Source organism: Buteo buteo, chromosome 9 (genome assembly GCF_964188355.1).
Source record: "Buteo buteo chromosome 9, bButBut1.hap1.1, whole genome shotgun sequence".
Lineage (NCBI taxonomy): Eukaryota > Metazoa > Chordata > Aves > Accipitriformes > Accipitridae > Buteo > Buteo buteo.
In genome coordinates, this window is record NC_134179.1 from 15136074 (window position 1) to 15162531 (window position 26458).

The window sequence follows — 26458 nt, forward strand, 5'->3', positions numbered from 1 at the left end:
CGGCCCCGGCCCCAGCCCCGGCCCCGGCCCCGGCCCCGGCCCGCCGCCGCTGCACCGCGCCCCGCACCGCTCCGCACCACTCCCCGCCGCTCCGCGCCGAGGGAGGCCGCGGAGCGGCGGGTGCGGAGAAACGGCGGGGCCGCCTCGCCGCGGTGCGCGGCGCGGTGCAGCGGCGGCGGCGATGACTCAAGCCCGCCCGGCCCGCTCTGCCCCCCCTTCCTGCTCCCGCCCCCCCCCCCCCGCGCCGGGGAGGGCTATTAAAAGCTGCTGACGTAGGAGCGGACGGCCATCTTTGATGAGGGCACGGCTCTCGGTCCATTGAAGAAGGAGACCCGGGGAGGTCAGCAGCGGCTGTCCTTGCCTCCCAGCTGCGGCACCGACCCACCGAACCCGCAGCCGCGGCCCGGCGTAGCGCTCCAGAAGCCGAGGTAAGGGTGGGAGACCACCGGGGGGGACCGGCTTGTCAGGGGGGAGGGGGCGGTATTAACGAAAAGGAAATGAAAAAAAGGCTATATTTAAAGAGGGACCTGCTCGGCTTTTTGTCTCCAGCCTCTGGGCTGCTACGGGGACGAAGGAAGGCAGGGAGAAGGGTGTAATTTCGCGGCCAGCCTCATCGCCGCCTGAAGCCAGGGGAGGGAGCCGGGCTCTGCTCCTCCGCCGTAGCGGGCTCGCTTGCGGGTGGCAGGAGGCCGGCGGAGAAGGGAAGCCCGGGGGAGGTAGGAGGAGAAGAGGAACGAGCGCCGTTCCCCCCCTCCCCGGAGCGGGAAGAAGGGTCTGCGGGCGCTCTGCCCTGCTCGGCCGGACCGGGCTGCTGCCGCCCGGGGCACTGCAGCGCCTGCACCGCGCCGGGCTGCGGCGGCGCTTCAGCACCGCGGACAGAGGCGGCGGTGCGGGGCGGGGCGGGGGGGGCGATGTGTGAAAGTCAGCACCGCGGACAGCGGCCGGGCCCCTCCGCTCCGCTCCGCTCCGCTCCGCTCCGGGGGCAGCGCCCGGCGTTTCAGCACGGTGGAGGGACAAGGCGGGAGGGGTTCAGCACCGCGGAGAGCGCCGCCGTGCCCCCTGCGCGGCCGCGGATGCCGGCGCGGCGCCCTCCCTCCGGCAGCGCGCAATGCTGGACGCGCCGCGGAGGCGGGAGTGCTGCAGCGCCCTGCGGCTCCGCACCTCCCCCCGGGCTGCCCTCCCCGGCGAGCCCCCGTCATGCCGCACGGGGAAGAGCCTTCCCCCTTTGGAAAGCGGCGGTGCTGGCTCGTTCCAGGACAGGACCGCAGGCGGAAACAGTTGCGGGGGTCCCGCCGGCAGCTCAGAATGCGAAGAGGGAGAAATTACAGAAGAAAAAAAAACCAAATAGCTTCAGTTCCTAAAATTAATCGGCGCTTAGCACTTCGGCCTCTGTCCCTGCCCTTCCGCGGGTGGAGAGGTATTTGCGTAAGGGAAACGGGGGGTTACGTAACGCCCAGCCCGCGGGGTCCCTCCGGGGCCGGGCATTGCCCGCGGGGACCAGCAGCAGCCCCCCGGGGCTCCCCCGCGCCCGCGGAGGCTCCGCGCTCCTGGCCCTCGGCGTCCCCCTCTTCGCGCCGCGCAGCGCCGCTGCTCCTCCGGCGTCTCCGGTGCCTCTGTGCGCCCGGGGACTGGGGGGCTCCCCAAGCCGTGAGATGGCGGGGAGGGGGGGGGGGGGCTGAGCTTTGTCCCGTCCCCCGTCCCCCCCCGCCCTCCGCGGACGCTCTGCGGAGCGGTGCGGAGCCCGCCGCCTTATGTAACGCGCCGCCCGGGCTGCCCCGTCACGGCCGGGCTGGTGCGGGGGGCGGCGGTGGAACCGCACCGCACGCCTGGCCCCGGCTCCCCCCGTCCCCGGCGGTCCTCCGCTCTCCTCGTCCTTTCCGCTCCCCGGCCCCCCAATCTTCTCAAACCCCTCGGTGCGGCTCATTGCTGGCGAAGTTGGTAACTTCGCTGCTTTCTGCGGGGCAAATAAACAAGGGGGAAGGGGGGGATCGGGCTGCGCGTCCAGACACTGCGCTGCGTAGCTGCGTCAAACCATGGCCGCGGGATCTGCCAGATTTACGTGCCTGGCTTGAATAATTGCTGCTGGTTTCGTTCCCAGCTGAAAAGGGGAGGGGGGGAAGGGGGGGCTGGTCTGCAGCGCAGCCCGGGGGTGGCGGAGCAGCCCCACAACCCGTACCTGGCTGCTGCCAGCCCTGGCCACAGCATCCACAAGGACATGCCTGTCCCGCACCCCCCACCCTAGAGCTAGGGCTCTAGGCATGGAACAACACTCCCATTGACCGTGGCAACACAAGGATGGTGTGGGGCAGCCATCCCTGTGGGTGACAAGGGAAGGGATGGGACCATCTGGGAGATGAGTGCCCCGTGGGGTACAGCTGGGGAAGCGACTATCTCCTGGTGCCCCATCTCCCTGCACATCCTTGCATCATGGGCAAAGATGCCAGTCTAGGAAAAAGCAGCAGTGGTTTTCCGTTGCTTCTGTGTAGTGCAGAAGGGGTCAGCCAGGAGGTGACCACTGAAGAGTTTGATACCTAGGATGAGTGCCAAAAAGACAACAGAGGTGACCAAACCGAAGGTGCAAGCAAGCAGGCCTGCTTTGCAAAAGCAAGAGCTTGAGGCTGCCTCTGAAGTCAATAGGAGCTGTGGAAACTCAGCATGTTATGAAACAAAATGCAGTTAAATAGCATCCCCCAAATAAATACAGCTTAACTTTCTTTCTACAACCAATGAGAAAATTAGAGTGGCGTTTCCAAGAGCACTCAGGACCAGGCTCTGTGTCCACCGAACTCATGAGGGCAGTGAAAGAAAGAACAGCAGAATCCAGCCAGTATTGAACCCTCAAAATACATCTAATGAGACACAGCTCCAATTTGCAGATTTATTGCACTGGAGGTTGGAGCTGCTTTTCAGGTCAACAGAAAGCTTTTCATTTGTCTCCGTAGGCTTTAGGTATGGCAACAAACAGCAAGATTGAAGTACTAAGGCAATTAAAGCATGCTGTCTACCTAATGCTTGCACTGCTTTAACTGAGCAAGGTAACAACAAAATCCTGTCAGTATGAACACCTTCAGCAATTTTTATGCCTATGTATCATGAGACTACAGCTTCTGCGTATGTAGCAACACTTGGGGAAAAATGGAAAGTATATGGCACAGTGTAGGGCTCACTTTGTTAATGATTTCTTCTCTCAGGAATGTAGGGAAGCCTAGGAAGAGAAGAAACTTGTTTATCTTTGCCTTGGCTTGTCACACAACTACTCTTTCTGGTACCTTTTCCTGAATCTCTGTCATAACTCTTTATAATATAAGCACAGTACTTTCATCTGTATGTTTTTATACACAGACACACACACACACACTCATTTCAGAGATTTCTAGGGTTATAAGCTAGGTAACCCCACAACAAAAGTAGACTGACTTTGCAGCCCTCATTGGGAAGACTGCATTTTTCTACGTGTGAAGTTTCATCCACCACTACCAACGCAGTCACCTTCGGGCTGGGTGAGTGCCAGGCAATCTGTAACAATAGACTTGTCCAAGCGTTTTAGAGCATGTAACAGAGAGAAGAATAATGCATTGCTTGAGAGCTGCAGCAGGATGCAGATCTGAGGCAAATCACGATTACCTCTAGGAAGCTGGACTTTGGAGCGGGCACCAGGGCTGACATATCTACTCCTGGGAGTGCTGGATATAGTTTGTCAAGGCCATCAGTTGTCAAAGAATAGTTTATTTCTTTTTAGCTCATTATTTTTGAGCCTTAAATGAGATCTTTGCCCTTAGCTTCAATAAACTCTGGCTTTCTTCCCTACTGACGTTGCAGATTTAGCTTGCTGCATTGTATTGCAACGAGCACTTCTCCAAAACACACAAGTTATATTCCTAGTTCTTGTCTATCACCCCTTTGTTACTCCCTCCACAAACACTTAGCTACATACTCCCACCAGCAAAATCTGCCTCTCATCAGATGAGTTTTCAGTTTGCTGTCCCACATCCCACTGAATTTTCTAGGACTTTCCACCAAGCACAAAGACAAGTCAACTTCACAGGCTCAAAATTGTTTTTTCCTGCTTTATGATGGCCCTACGGCTGATGTTGCAAGACTCAAAAGTGGACTTGAATGGCCTAGAGGAAGTGTTTGAACCACTTGCCCTGTTATTTTAGAAGGAAATTTAGCTTTGCCTTTACACCTTTCATTGTGTTCACTTGCTATTTCCTCATCACTTACCTCATCTTCATTCTCACCTACAATCCTCTTTTGACTACTGTTAAAGAGCACTGTGATGAAAGAAAGACAAACTCGGGTAAAGAATTAGGACCCTGATGTGAAGGGAGGTGAGCATGGACTTCTGATTTTGATTATTCCAAGGATTCTAATACTTCCACTTGTGAGGTAGACTTTGCATGAAGCTCTGAATGAGCTCACCAGTCAGGTTGTGTGCTGCTAGAGACGAGTGGGGAGTATGGAAAGCTTTCTACTCCCAGCAACGGGTGCATATTGATCAGCCCTGCAGTCCAAGAAGAAACCCTGCACATCATTTTGTGGGACTTGTAACAAAGAGAACATTTAGCAGTTAGGTTTTTCAAAGGGAAAACAAGTGCTGCATACATGTCCCCTCTGAAATATGTAATTCTAAAGAGAATTCAATCATTGCTTTATAACCTCTTTTTATTAATAATGAGAGATATGGTATCTTATCTTACCCACTGGAGAAAGCTGAACTCTAATACAAGCACAGGGAGGAGAGGAAGGAAATACTAAGTAATTAATCATTGCTGTTCCTGGCCTTTGAAAGCTGAAAGATAATGCCGACAAATCTGTGCTGTCTGGCTATTTAAAAGAAAAAGATTTTTTAGGTTTTATTTTTGTTTTGTTTTGTTTTTTAATTTATTTTAGAGCTAACAATGCTCTGTTGCGCTTTTAAAATGGGATTTAACTTATTATTGGGCCACACTGTCAATTGGTGTGAATTAGCATAACTGAGTGCTGTGCTACACTACAGGCTGATGAGCTCCCAAGCTGGGGCTCACCATTCGTGTTTTAAAACAGAAATAGGTATACTTGCTGAAGGAGCAGGTTTTTCTATAAACAGAAGTAACTTGAAATGTCATCCCCCCAAAACCTATTTTTTACCAGCCTGGTTTCATTGTTGCAGATTCTCACAGACAAAGTTCACACAGTTAGTCTGCCTCAGAAATGGTGACAGTAAGCAACGATAAAGCAGCGGAGGAGGACTACTGCATGTTACGGCTGTATTTCAGGTTGGGTTCTGCTGCACTCTGCTGGTACATAACACCAGCATAACTTTTTATATGGTGTAAAACCCAGGACACAGCTGAGTTTTTCCTAGAGGCACATCTGTGTGCAGAAAAATTCAGAACTGCATAAATGGATGTAGAACAAAATGAAACCTGCACTTCCAGGTGCAGTTTGATTTCACAGACTGCCCTTCCTAGCAGTAGCCATTCATTTTTCTTCCAAACTGGGAAGTAGTGGGAAGTTTTCCTGCATTCCAGTAAATACACAGGAAAATTATGCTTCTTTCACCAAGTTTTTTAAGGCAATATTTTCAGTATTTGACTACTCAGACTTATTACTGGTGGAGTAGAAGTATAAAAGAACAAAGGCAAAGTCAAGTCTCACTGTACACATTTCTAAAACAGAAAGATGGGAACTGTTCTTATACATTTTTACTATAATTATAGTTTTCCTTGTGCTTTTAATATGACAAAGTTATTGTGCCAGAGTTTACTGGTAGAATCCATGAGCAAAATGATAGTTATCATAGCCTGTGTCAGTGCTAACAACTAAAATTTATATCCTAGACATTATAAAAGGATGCTTCATGTAGGTGATTTTTGAAATTAATGCAAGATTTGCTATTTCTTACTCAAAACCTACCAATTAACAGGGACGTGCACACAAAGGCACTGCAGAGTGCTTGGTGGGGCACGTTTGTAATTTTACGTTGATCGCTTCCATCTCCCACATTTTCTCAGAAGCATATCCTTACTAAAAATCCCAGGCAGCAAATCTCCAAAGGCTTTCACAGTCACTAGCCTGCCAAAGAGATTAGAAGACTAGTGTGGAGTGGGCTGAAAACTAAAGGCTTCAATCACATCATAGCTATGGTCTTTGTCATGATGTATTTATTTATTATAATTACTCTCCACCCAAAGGAGAGTTCTGTTTCTGGGTTGCAATACAGTTGTACCGGAAGAAATAATTTATTTTTTCTTTCATATAAACCAGTTATTTGGAAGATGTGCCAACAGTTCCTTTGGTTTCTTCCCCTGCCCTGGAAATTATAGCTCACAGTGGGACTGTGCAGATGCCAGTTCATTGATCTGCCCTACAGAGGTAAATATATTTTCTCCAGCTACTCTAAAAAATGTCACGAAACAAAAGTATACTTCTTCAGAAGAGATGATCTGTCAAAATAGCGTTACCATTCACTGATTTTTTCTTTTTTTAACAAGAACAGAAGTCTTCCATGCATATTTAAGCATCTTTTAAAAGAAAAGGTACTAAAATTAGCTTCGCCATGCTTTAGAGGCAAATTAAAGTTTTCTTTCTCCCCTCTGTGTTAGCATTTTTTGGTTCAGTCTGGTCCTCATTCACATCCTTAGACACCTCACCATTTACCTCAAAAGGATTTAGACAAGCTTGCATTCCTGCAGGCATCAGGGAATTGCTCTTTGATTCAGCCCAGCGCTGCTCCTGCCTGATACGCCTCTGCACAATGTGTGCACACATGGACACACACCTCTCCGAGCTCAGGGTTGCCTGTGCTGAACAGCGCTGACCCCAGAGGTGACTGACACTGTTAGGAGAGAAATTTCTGTTCTCTATTTAATAGGCACAGACATCTCTTAGGAATAATTTGTTCTTGCAGAAAACAGTAAGAAAGCTATTGCAATTTATTGGACTAGAGGTGTTCAGTAACAGTCACTTTAGCTTCAGATATTGTGGTTTAGTGATTAAAGCACAAGGGCTGCACCCAGAATATTCAGGTGCAAGTATCACACACTAAATCAACGTAACCTTTGTCAAGTACCTCAGTTGCCTCCATCCACAGAAGAAAGAACTGAGATTTAAACAACTTTTAGTTTGCATTCCTCGCCTTCAGATGGAGGACAAGTATCCCGTACCTTTTGGAAAGATATTTTCATGTATTTAAGGGCATAGCAGTCTCCACTGCCAGGGGTTGGTGACCTAAAAATTGATACCCCTACAATGCAACATCCTCCCGGCAGAGGTGATTACCATTTACTTAGTGTTCAAGGGGGTGTTACACGTGATTGTCCCCTTCAGGTTTGTAAAAGGCTTGGCTGGAAGGTGCCGTATGAACCCAGATTATTAGTTTTATATTCACGATAGCAAGAGAAGAAAGAAAACTCAGACCAGAAGGTAGATGAAACATTCATGCATTTGATGGTGCTCTCGTGGCCAGGCATAACACAAGACAATGAGTTTGCCAGAGCCGTACATTTTGCCAGATCCACATTAAGCTGCAGGGGGAGAGCAGGACCGAGCCCTCTCTCTTCCACAGCACTGGTTCCAAACAGCTGAATGTACAACCCAGATACGTTTTGTGAATATTTGAGTATTTCAGCCAAACATTTGCTTTTCCAGAGAGTATTCACCTAAGTGACACTCAAGTTCGTGAAAAGCCCTCAAGTAACAAACAAAGGTATGTGAACCCAATTAAATTGGAATTCACCGCTGACTTCTAACAGCCGTTCTCCCCAGAGAAGCATTTGTTTTATTTGCTCAGCTGTATGGAGACATGTATTTGTTGCCTAGCCTTTTGAAGGATTTCCTACAGGTTTTTTGCCATTAAAAACATGTTCTTGGGATATGGTATTGGGTTTTGCAATTCCTGAAAATATATGTCTTTTATTATACCAACAAGAGGAGCAAGAGACAGGAAGGCCAACAGCAGCAAAGAGGTTTAAGATGACGCTTGATGAATTCATGAAGGGGATTATATGACATAGCTGTTGGTGGTCACAAGAGACTAGACTTGATAAGGCAGCAAGTTTCTTCAAGTCTGATTTTCCTAAGAGGTTTTTCTTATTTAAAAAAAGAAAAGAGAGGAGAAAAAAAAAAAAAGGTCTGGATGGCTCTCTGCTGTGGTGAAGGCCTGTCAGTTTAGTTCATTTTAGAGATGAGCAGGTCAAGAAAGAGACAGTGGAAAAAACCCTTAAGGCACCAGGAATGCACTAAGTATAATTGAAAATGCTCTAGACCACTTCTGTAACGCAACAGTAGGGCCATCTGCAGGCCTCAAATTTTCAATATTAGCAAGGCATTTTTAAATTATTGCATCATCTAGTTCCCTTTTTCTTAATTAACTGCTCTAAATAGTACAAAATAGCTGCTCCTGGAGCAACTTTTAGGCTCTGAAGTTAGTTTTCTAAGCCTTGTAAACAAGAACTGGTGTGCATTTCTAACAGATTGACAAATAAGAATGCAAGACAGCTGCAGACATCACAAAAAAGGTGTTAGCTACTGTAGTACCCCAATTCCCAGATTAGTGCCTTAGTAACTATACTGCCTATTTGTTACCTGGAGTTTGGGGTCTCCTCCCAGTCCCACCTCACCTTACCCAGCCTCAGCTTTCTGTTCTCCACATATTCCCCATATGCTCTGAGGGAAACCACCCTCCCAAGAAAGGGAGATGCAAGGAAAGACTCCTTTCAGCCCCATTCAGGACAGGGGTCTTGGTGTGCTGGTATGGACAGAGAAGGCATTACATGCATCAGGCCACCCAGAACACAAAGGGAAAAACGGGGAAAGAGCAGGAAGACAGGAGCACAGTGCAGGTGGAGATGAAGAGCTCTTGGCTCCTGGCTACATAAGCACCCTCAGCTACAAGGACCCCACTGCTTCCTTCTCCTTTGACTGGTTCATTGAGTAAGAGGCCAGAAGAGGTTACCCATCAACAATCTGACCCCCCTATAAAACAGAACATCCCACAGGCTATAGGGCTGTAGAAGTATTAACTTCTTCTCCAGCAGTACAATTATGCAATCTCAATTTCAAAAATTGCCCGTGGTGGAGAATATTACAATATATGGGTTTTAATTGAACAGTGAAATCCTATAAATTTTTTATTGTGGATGCAACCATTTATCTGCAAAGTTATTAAACTTCTATGTAGATTGATGAGCAGCTCTGCTGCTGCCCTACTGTGGTTTTCCCATGGTTACTTCTATTCCTTTATGGAGTAACACTTGCTTTCCTCTTTAATGTTCATATTCTTGAGAGCTCCATTCTATCCCAATCAGGATCCCGTTATATTTCTGTTCCTTCCTTGAGCCCATAAAGCCTTTTCTTGCACTTAGGACATTACTCACAAAGCTTTTGAAAGATTCCCCAGCCTGTCAGGTGAAGGGATAGGACACTCATCCAATGGCCGGACACACTCCGTGATGCTGGAGATTAGATCTTCAAGCACAGAATGTGAGACTCCAGAGCTGTTTACAGATTTCAGTTTCTTTACCTTCTTTTTGTGGTCTAGCCTGTCTTTGTGGTGACATTTCCAAGAAATGTGTTGTCCCTCAGTTGTTCTGCAAACAAAAAGCTCTTCCATTCATGCCTGCAGCCAGAATCTATTTTTCAAAACAATCTACTTCCCGTATAGAGTCAGAGACCCTTCAGAATTTAACCAGGCTTTCCACTATGGTCAAACACGGTAGGCCAAATCCTGGGCTTAGAAGAATTACTTGTACCTTAACCAGACAATGATCCACTGTCCCAATAAGGCTGAAGAAGGGGACCAGAAAATAAAAAAGAGAAGAAAATAACTAGGGGAATGAAAAAAAACCAACCAAACCCAAAAAACCCACAAAAAGAGACAAAAGCCAGGCAGACTAAAATAAGAGAAAGGACAGGGTAGACTTTTTGATTAATTCTCTTTCTTGATAGTCTTTCACTATCAGCACACCAATGATAATTACCTAGACTTAACAAGCAAACTTCAATACTCAAGTTTCTGGTAGGAGCATCTTAAAAGTGCCCTGAAGTGTTAGGTTATAACACATTCTCACTCCTGGTGTCCAGCCTGCACCCCTTTAGCAGACACAACCTTCTGTTCAATCTTTGCATTTTAAAATGTAGAGGGGGTGCAGAGGTATGCCCTTACTCCTAATCTCATGAAGAGTTTGGATCAGTCTTCCTTCTTTCACTAAGAGAAGAAAACCTGTAGCGGTTGGTGGGCATCAACCCTAAATGGACCCCAAGCTCACATTCTAGTGTTTTCCTTTACCTTCAACTTTTCTGCTGGCTACTTTCTTCAAGTGCCAATCTTTCTGGCACCAGATCTCTTAGCAAGAAAGCCAGCCCAGTGAGAAATCAAAGCCACCTTAGCTATTTAATAACCCCAAGTCTGACTGATTCTTGAGTCAAGCTCTCTGCACTGCCAGCTGCGGGCAAAAATGGGGAGGGGAAAGACCTGGCTGCAGGGTGTCCTCCTCTTCCTCCTCTGTCCTGCTGCCAGACAGAGGAAGAGCAGACCCTAGGGAGGGAGGCAGAGGGGTGGCATTCACATGCAGGCCTACAACTTGGCATGACATCTAGGGGCAACAGACACATCACATTATTTTGTGCAGACAATACATGTTCTTCATGTATTCAAGCTATGCTGCTCTTAAGGGATGCAGCAAGTTAATAGAAAAGGGGAAAATTATGAACCAGCCCATGCTAGAAAAGGGGGAAATTAAGAACGAGCCAGAGTTTAGCCACAATGAAGTCTTACAGATGCATATAAAGACACCAAGACACCAGGATGGTGGTATTTGTGAGAACTATTCCCCTGTAATTAGCGTTTCAAAGACAAATAGCTGAGCAAAATGTTAATGACTGCTATCTACTTGCTGTGGTATTTGAGACACGCACTTGCTCTGCAGCACTTACATTGAAAATAAAAACAAACCACTGCTTGTGATATCACAAGGTAGAGACCAGGCCTTTTTCTTTTGGCTAGAAAGTCTAAAAAAAGGCACTCTTTTCAAGTGTGTTAGAAATAGAAGCCTATTTTAGAAGAGACATGAAGTTATCAGTGCAAATTAATAGCGCCAGATGGGGGGTTAAATTACTGCCTTACAGCTGAAGACATGAGACAGAATGAAAGTGGTAGACTATAAAAAGGGTATCACCAGAAGTGATGAGATCCCACTGCGAGGTGGGATTTGTGAACACTGTGTTCGTGCTTGTAAGCAGTTGCTCAGATGAACGGTTTTATGGCCCAGAGCGAGGGAGAGAAAGGAAAAGAATCACAGTGATTTTAAAGATCTTGTCTCATAGTTTACTGCTTTGCTCAGGACAAGCTGTCCAGCAGCACAAGCTACAATTAAATATCATAGAGCTTTGTCTCCTAGGCTGGCATACAGCCACCAGGACAGGGGAGCTCACCAGAGCAGTCAAATAAATGTTGCTGTGTATTGGGTTTGCGTGGTAAGGTTTTGGAAGTGTGGGGGCTACAGGGGTGACTTCTGTGACAAGCTGCTAGAAGCTTCTCCTATGTCCGACAGTCAATGCCAGCTGGCTCCAAGACGGACCCACTGGCCAAGGCTGAGCCAATCAGCGACAGTGGTAGCACCTCTGGGATAACAGATTTAAGAAGGGGGAGAAAAAAAAAACCCCTGTGCAACTGCAGCCAGAGAGAGGAGTGAGAACATATGAGAGGAACAACTCTGCAGACACCCACGTCAGTGAAGAAGGAGGGGGAGGAGGTGTTCCAGGTGCCAGAGCACAGATTCCCCTGCAGCCCATGGGGTAGACCATGGTGAGGCAGGCTGTCCCCCTGCAGCCCAGGGAGGTCCATGGTGGAGCAGATATCCACCTGCAGCCCGGGGAGGACTCCACGCCGGGACAGGCAGATGCCCGAAGGAGGCTGTGACCCTGTGGGAAGCCTGTGCTGGAGCAGGCTCCTGGCAGGACCTGTGGCCCCGTGGAGAGAGGAGCCCATGTTGGAGCAGTCTGTGCCTGAAGGACTGCAGCCCATGGAAGGGACCCACGCTGGAGCAGTTCAAGAACTGCAGCCCATGGGAAGGAATCATTTTGGAGAAGTTCTTGGAGGACTTTCTCCTGTGAGAAGCACCCCATGCTGGAGCAGGGGAAGAGTGTGAGGAGTCCTCCCTCTGAGAAGGAAGGAGCAGCAGAAACAATGTGTGATGAACTGATGACAACCCCCATTCCCTGTCCCTCTGTGCCACTGGTGGGGAGGAGATAGAGAATTTGGGAGTTAAGTTGAGCCCAGGAAGAAGGGAGGGATGGGCGGAAGGTGTTTTAAGATTTAGTTTTTTATTTCTCATTACCTTACTCTGATTTGATTGGTAATAAGTTAAACTAATTTCCCCAAGCCTGGTCTGTTTTCCTTGTGAGGGTAATTGGTGAGTGATCTCTCCCTGTCCTTATCTTGGCCCGTGAACCTTTCATTATATTTTCTCTCCCCTGTCCAGTTGAGGAGGGGAGCAATAGAGCAGCTTTAGTGGGCACCTGGTGTCCGGCCAGGGTCAACCCACAACAGGCTGTTGAGCCAGGACAGCACTAACTGGGTCAGCTTCCAGAGCAACAGGGAGATTTGTCAGAAAAATTCTAGGTTTAAGAGTGTTGTTACTGAAAACCAGCAGTTCTTACATTAAGAAAGCAATTCTTTAATATAGGTATTTCTCAAAACATTTCAGTTATGTTTCACTTGGGTAGGAAGAATGTTTGTTTCTATCTCATTCCCACTTTCACTGGGTAAAGAGAAAGTAGAAAACCACTTTTGCTGATAATGAATAGGACAAGGAAAAAAATGAAGAAGGATTACAGAAAAATGTTCAAATACCAAGTCCTCAGCAAAAATGGGACAACCCAAAAAAACAAAGAACAATTTTGCAAAGCCTTTTAGACCAGCAGTTGGACTAAGCATGTCCTGATGCACAAAGACCTATAGGTATGTGCCAGATACACTTGTGCAGGCTGTTAGCAACAGGATGGCTAAGAATCTGCCGTGGGCAGGTCCTACCAGCCAGAGAGAGCCCTTCTCTAGCTGACACCCCGTGCCGGTAATAAGACACCCTACAGATCTGAAATAACCAGAACAATAGATAAAAGAAAAGTAAGTTGTTTCAGGGGCAGGATGCTTCCCATTTCAACTGAGTATTTAGTCCCAGATGCTTAGCTGCGGTAAATTAGTACAGCACCATTGTAATCAGAAGAGCAAACCTGATCAGCACCATGTGGAGTTCCTAACAACAACTGACTTAAAAACACACTTTAAGAGGAAGAGGAAGGTCTTTTTGGCAGTAATTAAGCACTTTTTAACTCTCTGGGCACAGTATCAAAGGACGCTATTCAAAAAGCAAACATCTTAAGTGCAAACGCTTTAATAATGCATAGCTGCATTATGCAGAAGACAAGCTGTGGAGCTGCTCCTCCTTTCCGAGGGAAGTACAGCACACAATTGGAGCACACAGCACAAGATGGAGGCTCAGGAAGCATTGAAGGTCATTCCTCATATGCCCTAAGAAAACAGGGGCTGCACTTGAGGTCTTCTGCACACCACAAAGAACCAACAGCATAATCCCTGCCTAAATCTCAGAGTTAATAATAATTTAATTCACTGACTGAGAAACTAGGCAGAAAGTTACATATATATAAAAACATACAGTGGTTTATAGAAGGCAGGAACATAGCCTATTCTATAAAACCCTTAATGAGTTGAGCGTAATAGGAATTTTGCTATGAATCATCATATGCTGGCATTTGTGAGGCCGCATCTTGAGTACTGTGTTCAGTTTTGGGCCCCTCACTACAGGAAAGACATTGAGGTGCTGGAGCGTGTCCAGAGAAGGGCAACCAAGTTGGTGAGGGGCCTGGAGCACAAGTCTTATGAGGAGCAGCTGAGGGAGCTGGGGCTGTTTAGTTTAGAGAAGAGGAGGCTGAGGGGAGACCTTATCACTCTCTACAACTACCTAAAATGGGGGTTGTAGTGAGGTGGGTGCTGGTCTCTTCTGTCAGGTGGCTGGAGATACGACAAGAGGAAAGGGCCGCAAGTTGTGGCAAGGGAGGTTTAGATTGGATATTAGGAAAAATTTATTTACTGAAAGGATTGTCAGACATTGGAACAGGCTGCCCACAGAAGTGGTTGAGTCACCATCCCTGGAGGTATTCAAAAAGTGTGTAGACAAGGCACTTTCAGGATATGGTTTAGTGGGCGCGGTTGATGGTTGGACTCATGATCTTGAAGGTCTTTCCAACCTAAATGATTCTATGAATCTATGATTCTATGTCTAAAGGAGAACTTACTCAGGTCCTCTCTCCAGCATGGCAGAGCAGAACTGACTCATCTCTACTGAATCTGTTCTCTAAGTCCAAAGCAGGGGCAAGGCTGAGAAAAGTGGCTCATCATCACCTCAATAATCACATGGCTGAGATACTCTCAAGGTATGACTCAGCTGAAGAAGCGAGAGACCAATTTGCAGTCAATCAATTATATAGTGAAATCCCCATAATTTTTCGTATTTTGGGAATGCTCACCACAAATTTTTATTTTTCTTGACTTCCTCTTCATCTGAAATGATTTGATGGGTCTTTTCTCAGAAAATAATTTCTAGATCTTCAGACTGCTCATTGCACACGTTTGTAGCTCCACCTGTGCTGCCTTCCTTCCATTTTGTACAGAGGGCTTTCTGCTCCCCTAGTGAGTGTGCAAGGGCTACAGATGTAGGAAGAGTGAAAAGCTTGTTTTTCAAATCCAGAATTTGCTCTCTATGAATATACTTAATTAAACATTTCCAAAAGTGATGTTTTGGCAAGCATTAGTTCCAGTAATTTTGCCCACAAGATTTTTGATAGGAATCTTAACAGAAGCATGTGAAATAATATTGTTTTGAGGCACCAGGAGGATGCTATTAAAAATGCAGGATTGCAGCTGGGTATATGTTGGTCACATTTCCTCAGCTGAGCTATCATGTTCACCTCTGCAGAAATAGCAACTGTCACTAGCAACAGTCACAAGAGATGCAGCCTGCAGAGAATCACATTGAGCAAAGAAGAATATCTAGGACAGTGATTTAGCTTGTCTGGATTATAATGTTCCTCATAGATGCTTTAACGTTGTTAAAAGGCCTCCTAAAGGAAGACGACAGGCTATTCCGGTCTGCCGTGAGTAAAATAGAGGAACAAATAGCAATTGCAGTAAGGCTAATATAGTATGATACAGCTACATGAAAAATTCTAAGCAAGTTGCTGGGAATGCTGGAACAAGAACATTCAGCCTGAATTTTAGAAAATCCCTTTCTGTGCTGCCATATGTTGTAATATGGGAAAGAACCACAAAACTGGCTTTGAACCAGTGAGGTGTAAAAAGTTTTTGTTGCCTGGGTGACAGTCTCATTTTCACAGACTCCTGGCCCAGTAGTCACTCTGAGAGGGGACATAGCAAACAAGATGCATGAGATCAATAAGTGTCCATCTCAAGCCAGGGGTGGATTACTTTGAGCTGAGATAGAGACATGTGATTCACTATTTAAAATTTCTTAACAGAACTGCCAGGACCTGTCTCTCTTCAAAGGAAGAGAAGTCGTATGCATGAGGACTTGTAAGGGTCAGCAGCAATCTGGCATTCTTTGAGCAAATTATACACACTGCGGGACTGCCAAATACAGATGGATCAAAGGGAAATGTCCAGATGTAACCGCAGATGTCATAGGGAATTAAGCCATTCACTTGTGCTTGTGATTCAAGAAGTTCCATTTCTAGGTCAGATGACAGCTTAGTTGGCCATTACTGCAAACATCTCTGTCTTTTCTTGAAGTTTTCTGCCTAGAACTCATAAAAAAGCAAAGGACAAGTACCATTTTTATGGGAAGCACATTGTAAAACCACATGAAGAATTAACTTTATAGAGGTTAACAATGAACTAAGGAAGTTGTTAAAGGATGAGGTTCTCCAGTAGTCAATAGAAAAGATAAATTGAAGAAAAGAGTTGCAACTATTTGTTGTCACTGTGAAAACCAATATTGCCAGTTTTGTGTATGTAAAAAATGTAAATATTTGTTCTAGTAGATACAATTATTATTGTTTGTGATGAATTAGATTTTTGAGTAAAATAACAGTAAAGTTTATTCCTCTATGCTGTTGTTGCATCCTGTTAAATGATATCCCAGTATAGGTGTTAACTATGGGTCACTGAGAGAGAAATTGTTTGCTTAATAAATCAGACCAGCAAAGAATATAGAAACACTGTTTAATCAATGCTGTTGAAAATAATTTATTTCAGAATTCAACCACCTCACTCTGTATGAATGTCTCCATTTCTGCTTAAACTACTTAGTATTTCTCACATGAGGACATTTCAATTATATGGTAAAATCTGAAAGCTCAGAATGTGAAATACTGGGGGAAATTCAGTATTTTAAATAAGAAATGTTATCCATTTTCTACCTATTTCAATACCAAAGAGAAGAGTACTTCCCTCCAGAAGTAACATAACCTATTGCATTTATTTTAGTTAGTAGCTTGTTAACTAAGTATGGGTACAGAATGTGTGATAAGGTAGTCAGATCCCTGGGCAGTGAAAATGGACCTTTGATTTGCTAGTCGAAAGAAAAGGAATCATTTTTGTCAAAGCTTTGAAAAGGATAAGAGTCATTTTTAGAAAGAAATACTTGCACTTTTTTCATTTTCTGCAAAGCTTCCATTTATATGAGAAATGAAGAGTTTTAATCTTCTTAGTAAGCTTTTAGATCATTATTTGATTAGTTTATAAAATCACTATATTGCACATTTCTAATGAAATGGCAAACTTTCTTCTGTTTCTTTGCTTACTTGTGTCTATCTATGTATCTGGCATAAGTCTAGTTCAACTCCTGCCAGAGTCTATACTGATGAATGACATTTGTACTGTTGTTTAGTCCAAAACCCCCTAACCCATTTAGACTGATTATAGACTTCAGAGCCAAGAAATACGGATCTACAATCAGAATTGGAGAGAGAAGGGGACAAAGTTTTTTTGCTTGTGCTTTGGAGATGTTAAAAAAGCTTTTCTAGCCTCATAACTTTGGCGATAGAAATGTAATGAAAGTGGGAAATGTTTACATCTCATTTTTGGATGAGGTGAAGCAGATGAAGACTGATCAGGCTTCCCATGGCTGAGCCATTTCTGGAGAGGATGCATCAGATGTCTGGGATAATACGGAAGCTGTGGTTGGCAGCCTCTAATGCAGGTTCCTGTTTCTTCTGGAAGTAGCATTAGGCATAAAATGTATGGCCTTGAAACTTATATTGCCTGGAATAGCAATTGCTGTGCCATGTTTCAGAAAGAAGCATCCTTTTAAAAAAAAACCCAACTAGCTGGAGAAATCATATTTTAATACTGGTGTCCTACTAAATTCTGTACTTATATCACAGCATACATTTGTAATTGATCCCTTATGGTGCCTCCTGGGCACCTGCTCAAGTCTTAGGCTCTCATGGGACAAAATCACCCACCACAACAGCTGGAAAAGCTTAACGCAGTTCTCCTTTCCCTGGCTTTCCACACGCTCTGTGCCTCTTCTGCTTGTGGGCATTGGGGTGTCTTAGAAGAAAACAAGCTGATAAGCACTGCTATTCCTTAGTGGCCCTGGATGGGGCCACCAAGGGTCTAAGGCTACATATCAGTCAAAGAAGATTGTCAAGGTACTTGCTGGGAGTTGATTTAGGGGACACGTGAAAGGCTCATATTTTGTGATCTCCTGCCTGGCTTTTGAATTGAACATGTTTAGAGATTGCCCTTACCCTGGGAGTGGATAACTACTGAGGGGCAGAGGACAGGTATCCACGTTCATCCCTGGGTCTCTGTGAGCAGTGGTTTATGCCGTGAACTTCTGGTGATTTGCCCACAGATGTGCCCTTTAGTGTGTGACTGATACTGCTCCTCAGTGGTTACGGTCTTTATGTCTGGAAGAGCTAAGGCAGTAAATCCTAGTGGTCAAACCTCTGCTCTAAGGTAGGGGGAAAGGAACAGTATACTTAATAACTCATTGCTTTTCCTCTTAAATGGGTATAAGTAACACAACACTGCTTTTGGATTTTGTTCTGGATTTGGCAACTTCTTGGGAAGGGACCCCTAAGGGCTCCATTAACAATTTCATGTGCTGACTCAGGAGGCAGACTACTTTGACAGGCCATCTTCACCTCTTACCGTTACTACATCTGCTAACCAAGGGCAAGTGTTAATCAGCAGTGGAATGAAGGAGCCTTCTCAGCAGCCCAAACGTGGCACATGCCTTACCTAGTTAAGCTTCACTGGCTCAATGACATTAATTTGCTCCTGACCTAATGCTCCCAGAGCTGCAGTTCAATGTGTTTATTAATTCTAGGACCGAGATTTCATATGAATTTTATTGTTGCACTGAGACACAATGAGGTGAAGATATGTGGCTTCTCTTCTGTTCTCCATATCTGTGCCATAAAACATAGCATTTGCTGCACCCATATTATTTGTGAGCTTGTATTAGTGCTTAGCTTAAGGCCTATTGAAATGTCCTGGAAATACAAGAGCCTCATTAAGCTTTGGGCTAGACTTTTTAATTCTTGTTCCTGTTTTAAGTCAGAGGAGGTTTGAAGCAGCAAGGCTTGCCAAAGAACCAGATTCCTATGTCATGAAAAGTTTCACTAACCTGGCTCAGACACATAAAATAACTCCTGACATAATGATCACTCCTGACATTAATCAACTTCTAACTGAGGACTGATGGGTTGGCCTATTGTTTCCCATCTCAGGGAATTTTATACACTCCTCAGAAGAAGATGGCACATTATTGTGGAGACAGGTGACTGGGATGAGTGGACTCATATTGTGATGCAGCATAGGAAGTGCCACGTTTCAGTAGCAGAGAACTTTCTTTTACCAAAGGTGGATATTACTTGATATTGATAAGGAGGGGAAACCACTGCTTTCAAAGAACAATTATTAAATATGAACAAATATTGATTTTCATTATGAAGAAATATCTATAGTTAGACAAGGTAGTCAATATGAGCTACTATGACATCAGCCTTATGAGCTAAAATTTGCTACCACCGTGTTCATAAGGAAGTCTTCATTGCTTCAGTGGAAGTGAGATGAACTCCTCTGAGAAAAATAATGCAGGAGTTTCTTTCTCACCTTTGCCTGACAGGGATGAGGATGTTTATAGTGTTTTATTAAAGAGAATGACCTGTTCCAGCCTCTTAGGCCAAGTCCTCAGAAGAGTCAGATCTTAAATCCTTCCCTCAATGAACCCAGCAATAGTTTAGTTCACCCAGCCCAAGGCACTTCACTGCTTTCCAGCAGCGAAGAAAAAGAGGCATGCAGGGCCCTTCCTCACAAGCTAGCATTTTTTTCTTAAATACAGAATTAATCTAAAATTAATATTCCACATTCGCCAGTTTCAGCCACAGCTACAGTTATTTCCGTATGCCAGGACAAAGTTTAAAATCATGGCCTGCATTTTTGGGTTGCCTGAAATACCCACTGAAGCTAAGTTTGCTTCACAGACTGCTGCCAGCTGTCTACTGGGCATTGGTGATGGTTTATGTTCATCCAGGGCCTGTCTGAAATTTCAGACAGCGATTACCCTCAATGTCTAATGAAACGTGAGGAAGTAATTAGTCTTTTTTGTGACTCTGCTATCCTGCATTACTTAACCTGGATTCAAGGCAGCCTCGTGGTGAGGAACGGGGAATGTAGGGAAAAGGGAAGAAAATAAAGAATTTGTCAGCTTGTCATTGTGCCTTCCTTCACCTGGGGTTCGAACAAAAGCAGGACAGAGCACAAAGCCTCGCTGACAGCTGCACGGCTTCCTCCCGAGGGGAAGGAGGCTGCAGAATGAGACCCCTCTCCTTGCCCACCGCCTGCTACACCTTCTGCCCCGGGGACATACGCTCCGGTCTGGTTCCTGCAGGGCTCCAGCACCGCATCCTGCAGCAGACAGCGAGCGCATGCTGCAGCAGCTGACAGTAAATCCCCCAGGCATAGGGCTTCATTGCATCAAATATTGAAATGGACACTGCAGCATGGCCTTCCTGCTTTAGTCCTACCTGAATTTAACACCAGGAAACCTCCTTCTCAGCCTCTCCCCTGCAACCTTGGAAGCAGCACTTGCAGCAGAGTCACTCACTGCAGAGGCTGCAGTGCCCTCAGATTTGCAGGAACCAAGGGATGCTTCTGAGGGTAAGGAGGCAGTACCCTGGAAAAGAAGGATTTGTGGGTCTGGCTGGGAGTGGTGGGAGAGGGGGAAAGGCATCCCACTGCTGATGGGGCTGCTCTGGAGCAGAAGAACCCAGTGAGGACAGGCAGGTGCTGCAGAAAACCTGAAGGCTCATGATGGGTTTGCAATACATCCCTCTAAGGAGGAGGGCGCTCCTTTTTCTCTGGCAGCCACCCAGGTCCAAAGTGTAATAAACCCCCAAAATGGATTATTTTTCTTTAAAAATAGAGCATGCCCCTCCCACAAGCTCCTTAAATAAATCTCTTGCCCCTATTCTCTTTAGCTCAAGGTCACCTGGAAGTGCAGCTTTTCACTAGCGCGTCAGTATTTCACCACACGAGAGAGGAGACCAGAGAGCCTGAGGGTTGTGACCACAGGCATGTTTGCTCTCTTTGCCCATCCCATGTCGTATCTGGGCTAAGCCTGGGGCGTTTCAGGCAACAGTTTGGCTGTCAGTCACAGGGCTCCGTGCTTACAAGGGCTGAAATACAGTTACAAAGCTCTCTTAAGTCATTAACTGATTTAAGTGACATAAGTATTACTTTTTCTCCTCAACAATGGCTTTTTTTTTTCATTTGCTTGAACAAGGGACTTTTAGTCTACCAGATGGGTCCAGGCTGTATGTCCTTGAGATGTGCTCTTTAGATGCATTGTCAAAGCTTAAGAGGGTAAATTCATTTCAATCTGTCGTCTTCAGTTAACCCTTGGGTTAAGTGTGAAGGCAGCAGCTGCACTACAAGAGCTCTTACACTGCATGGATTTTCTCCTGTACGTGTCATTGGGGTTTCATGAAGGAAGGAGTCATCTCCCTCTTTTTTTTCACTTACTGAGAAATAAGTGTCAGCACCGTGAAAGCAGTTCATTCTGAAATATCTGAACTGGGCAATATTGCTTATGGAAAACAAATTCTGTATCAGACATAGAATTGTTCCCACATTATTCTTAGGTCAAGAATGAAGACTCGCTGGTTCTTCATCCAGGAATTCAGATTACATAAAATACACAAGGAAACAATGATTGCTTTAGATTTAAATTGGATTACATTCAAGTGAAGTTCATGCCCCATCCTGCTGTCTTTACTTACAGGAGTAGTATTTATAAATAAAGAATAAAGCATGTCAATATTCTTGATTGGAACTTATTTTACTAATAAATGACTTCATTAGCAAGTATTGTTCTTGTCTTCAAAATATTCCCATTTCTAAAAATCCTCAAACATATATTTGCAGGAGGGATAGAAGTGAATGGAGAGCTCTCCAAACTAAACCCAGCTGAAAAAATAAAGGGGCTTTGGCTGATATTGAAAGACAAGAAAGTTTCTACCAAAACCTGAAAAGATAGCTCCTTACTGGTGGGTCTCAGAGGAGAGACACATTTGCTGTTTCCTGAACAGCTCCAGCAAAACCCTTGGCTGCACTATCTGCTTGAGACAGCTAGCCTTGAACACTGACCACTTGGCCACTTCAAAGTGTAAAACCATCTTGTAGGGTAGAGTTTCCTTATTTTACAATGCCTGATCTCACAGGCTTTACAGTGTACCAACTCCTAACTCCCCATTTAGGGACATCACCAGAAGCCACCTACCACTGCTGAACATGCCTTTGGGGAGGACATCTGCTCCCATCCCGTTATTTAGGCATTTATTCTGTACCACAGACCGTGCTGGGCCAGATGTGCTTAGCGTTATGAGTTGTACACCCCCAGATCGGTCTTCTCATGGGCTTTGCCCCGTGGTCCTTGTCATATTGCAGCTTTGTGAGCAATGGTGCCTCTTGCTCCCAGTCTGCTGGGGGCTGAGTCTGGGTGAGTCATCTCTGTGATGCTCTGGAGGCAGCGCTGCTGCTGATAGTCACTCGTCCTTGGGACAAGCTGTGATTTCATATAGAGGTCTGGAAAAGCAGACTGTCTCAGCTGAAATCCAGAATTTCTCTGAATTTATGCTCAGGTGAATGAATGCAGATGTGCCTAAATAAATGAGAGTCTTATGAAGGTAGACGTTGGAAGGCAAATCCTGTTTTTCTGATGTAAAACAAGTACCATTTTAATGTTCAGAAGAGTCAGATTGGTTGTCACTATTCACCCACTGCAAGGAATATTTTATTCCTTCATTTTGGCATGGCTCTTTATAAAGCCTCTGATCTTAAAGGCCCAAAGTCACCCCATATAGGTCCCAGTGATGGCAGAAAAATGTTTAGGGATTTAAATGAAAAAAAGAATTAGAGCTTTCATTGTCAGGCAGCAAGGCAAAATCCCTCTGCCCTCAGCTGTGTAGCACATACTCCGCTCCCCAGCTTGAAATCTGGAGCTGTAGGATATTGACAGTGAGAATGTGGGAATATTCAAGCACAGTTCTGGGGAAATCCTCCTATTTGCTGAATTCTGTGACTTGTTCATGACCAGACTGTGATTGCTCTCAAATGATTAATTTTTTTAAAGCTATTATTTTTTTTTTGCTGAGTTTATTCTTGCCATTTCTGTTGGTAGTATGTGAATTGCTCTCTTCCCAGCTCACTGCTGCGGTTCATCGTCCAGCAGCTGAGCGAGTGGGTTAGTTTTGTTTCAACACAGGCTGTAGCCAAAGAAACCTCTTGGCCATACTGTGTGTAGACCTTCACATCTGATCCTCAATCTACGTAGCTCCATGTGTGCTTTTGTGCCTTAGATGAATATAAGGCAGTCTGGTTTTCTGCTTTTGTTTTGGGTTTTTCTGAGTCTTGTTTTCTCCAGTAAAAACACTCCTATGCTACAACAGTGAATGTGCCCCCTTGCCATCAGCAGTAGTTGTACCTGCATACCTCAGAGATCTGTGCATTAAATATAAAGAGTTTCAACAGGAATCCCTGTATACCTCTATGTTGCAAATAGTTAGCACATCAGCTTCCCAGTAGGCAGGCTGCTGGGGCCAAGAATCAGTCAATTGTTATTTTATTTACGTGATCAAATTTAATCTTATGTTTTATTGTTCAGCAGAGCTCTGTGAATCCCGTGTAACCCCATAGGACCCACCCAGCTCATGTCTTTCCCAAACCTTTCCCCTACAGATTGTATCACAGCCTATTTCAATATATCCATCTCCCTTAATGAGAACATGAACTGCAGCAGGGAAAAGGGGGAGCTTTTGCAAAATGTTTTAAGTTCTGACCTTTCAGGGCCATCATCTATTGTTTGATGAGATTCAAACAATAATGATGCAAATGTAAGACCCAGGGAAGGGGCAACTTTCTGACAAGGAACGGGAAAACTTTCTACTCCCAAACATAAATTGAAAGGAGGAGGTTAGAAACCAAACCAGACCATCTTACGTGCCCTTGCAGGCCTTAATTCCTTCACAAACATGTGCAAACTGAATAAGAAGAACTAGCTAAATAAAAATCCCTACGCAGAGAGAAAGATTTTGATCCTCTGTTAAAACAGTTTGAGCGGAAAGGATTTTGCAGCCTCTCTGTTAATCTGCTCATCACATGGTTGAAAGCGATGCCCTTGAGGCCCTATCTAGCCTGTTGTTGAAATGATTGGTCAACAAAAAAAGACAGGAGGAAAAAAAAAAGAATAGAAGTTGTGGTCTTGTATTAGTACAGCTAAATCCTTGCCTGCAAGTCTGGGTAATCTTCACTGAAGGAGCGTGCTGGTTTTTTTTCCATCAGCCTGTGAAGGCTGAAATGGACTTCAGAAGAAGGAGAGGTTTCTAAATCAGCCTTGTGAGCCTGTAATAAATAATGAGGAGTTCTCATACCCTGCACCAGGGAAAGCTGATGTGCGTGTGTGCCCTGGGCCTCTTTGAATTTATATTACTGATTCCTGAGAAATGAGTAGCAGCCAAGAATTAGTTGTAGGTGTGAATCAGAAAGCAGCACTGGCCTTTGAAAATGAGTAAGTTTTGCATATCCGTGGGGTGCTAGTGTGCATTCCTGTGGCTAATATAATTTGTTACTTAGCCTAGAAATGTAAGATGCTTTCGATATTTGACTTGTACAACTGTAAGTGCACTGTAAGTATACATCTTAAACAGTTGTTCCCAATGTATTGTTTTTGGTATAAATATTCACCAGTAATGTTACAGTGAATATGACACTAGGATCCTCCCATTTAATCTCCCAGTTGTGCCCAGTGAAGGGAGCAGCCAGATCCTCTCCCTTGTCTGAATGGCACCTGCTATACTGCAGGTTTTGGGGATTGGGTCTGGGCTGGTCAAGGGTCCAGCTTCACTTCAGGGAGATGAGCTGTTTAATAGCAGCAGAATTTTTTGTCATTGTGACTCTATAAAAGAGCCTTGAAATAATAAAATTTAGATCTGTAAAAGCTTTATTGTTTAAAATTGGGTTCCCAGGCCTTTTTGCCATATAAACTGCATTTTAAAAAGATACTCTGCTGTGTCCTTATATTGTGCCAGCTGCATTTTACGTACTCATGTGTCTATCTGTGTATCACCAATATATAAACAGAGAATGAAAGTAGTTAAAAACTAAGTAGGGTCCTTTCTTTTTATAATGTGGCTGTAGCTATTTCTTTTTCTTTCTTGAAGGAAAGTAAGTTTTTCAAAGCTCATAGACTTTCTTCAGCTTTAACTCCTACCTCCACAGTTTAAGTTCCCAGTGGAGACTACAGCAAAAAGTAGAGGACAGTGGAGCTGGGGGGAGGGCTGGGCTGCCCTGGATGTTGCAGAAAGTGAGCCCTGAGCCAACAGCGTGGCTGTTGGTCTGCAAAACACAAGATACCCTCGGGGTTAACTCAGAGCACCCTTGGAAAGGTCAACCTTATGGGTTTTTTTTGCTTGTCCATTATTAAAGCTCTGTTGCCCTAGAGAAAATCCATGGGCAGTAAGTGGGGGGGGGGGGGTGCAGATGGTCTCCTGAACTCCTTTCAGACACAGTTTGGATAGTAGTTCTTTGAGGTGATGGGGCCTTGACTCAGGCCTATAATCTCTTGTGCCTTTTCTATTTTACTTAAGGTGTTGCATTTCCACATGACAGTGCCCTCACCACAAATGGCTGCATGCACAAGGGAAAAACCTCAAGTTGGCAAACTCCCTTCCTTCTTGCTACCTCCTTCAAATGCTGTATGATATGATGAACAGAAGGATGGACAGACAGACAGGTTGATATATGGATATTGAAATTGTTTCTTCAAAGATAAAGCTCTTTAATTTGAAAAAGAAAAGAACATGAATAATCAGTGATAACCAAGACTCTCAAAGATAATGAGATCTTTTCTTTAACATCTCTTTTGCTGTCCCCCATAGCTGAAAAAATATCGCCTTTCTTCAGTTAAAAATCCCATTCTACAAATAACACCATCAGCCCAGTTTCATAATGCTTATATTTTGTCAGCTGCTGGTTTGACTCTGGCGACTTAGTTAAAGAAGATTTCTGCTAAAAATATATCAGTCCATTGGCTGAAACATGGCCAGACTTTTACCATCAGGCAGGAATGAAAGGGAAGGATTAATATTATTAACATAATGAATTGCTTTATTTACTGCAAATACATGTCAATAGGAGAAAGTTGTCTATTTACATTCCTAATACCCTCATGATTGTAGGGTACAGAATTTTACTCCCCTATTAAAATGTTTACATGTAGCAATAGCTGCATTAATTGTCTTTCATTCATTTCTGTTAAGGTCACAGCTGCATAAACCAGAATCTACACTATCAAGTCTTGCTAGAAGAAGGTGTCCTTTGGCATTGTATGTTTGCCTCAGTGCCCACACAAATGCACTGAAAGCCAGTGAAACCCACCCACAAAAGCCACAGTGAAGCCACAGCTCTTTGGCTCAGCAGCCAAGTGTGCGCGTGCTCTACTGGCAAAGCAATACTGCATTTACAAGGTGTCAGCGGTGCTGTGAGGGTAAAAAGAGCATAAAACTAAGACTGAATGCTAAGAAGGAGTGAAGGAGTGGGGCTTGTGCAGCACTCAATTCGACAAATACATAGTTATCAAGTCCTGTTCAGCGTAGGAAAAGTAAGTCCTTACTGGTGTAATACAGCTCTGGGGTGGGGGTAGGTGTGAGTCCTGGACTGCAAAGAAATCTTGCAAATATGAACCACACAGAAAGAAATGAAATGTTGTCTGCCTGAGTCTGCTGACAACCCGTAACAAACACCATCGGGGGAACACCTTATTCCTGTCTATCTTTTTGAAATCAAAGCGACAACAACATTGATGCTGATGGTGTTAACTATGTCACTGCCCATCTTTTAAACTAAATATTGAGTTATTGTTCTTCCACC

At 44.9% G+C, this 26458-nt stretch overlaps 1 protein-coding gene across 2 annotated transcripts in view; it reads left to right on the forward strand.

The window, feature by feature from the left end:
* The first annotated feature begins 292 nt into the window (after positions 1 to 292).
* Positions 293 to 26458, forward strand: part of SNAP25 (synaptosome associated protein 25) — a 67024-nt gene continuing 40858 nt past the window's right edge. For both annotated transcript variants that reach the window (XM_075035460.1, XM_075035459.1), the window contains exon 1: positions 293 to 428. The gene's annotated coding sequence lies outside the window, so the exon portion shown is untranslated. The remainder of the gene's footprint in view (positions 429 to 26458) is intronic.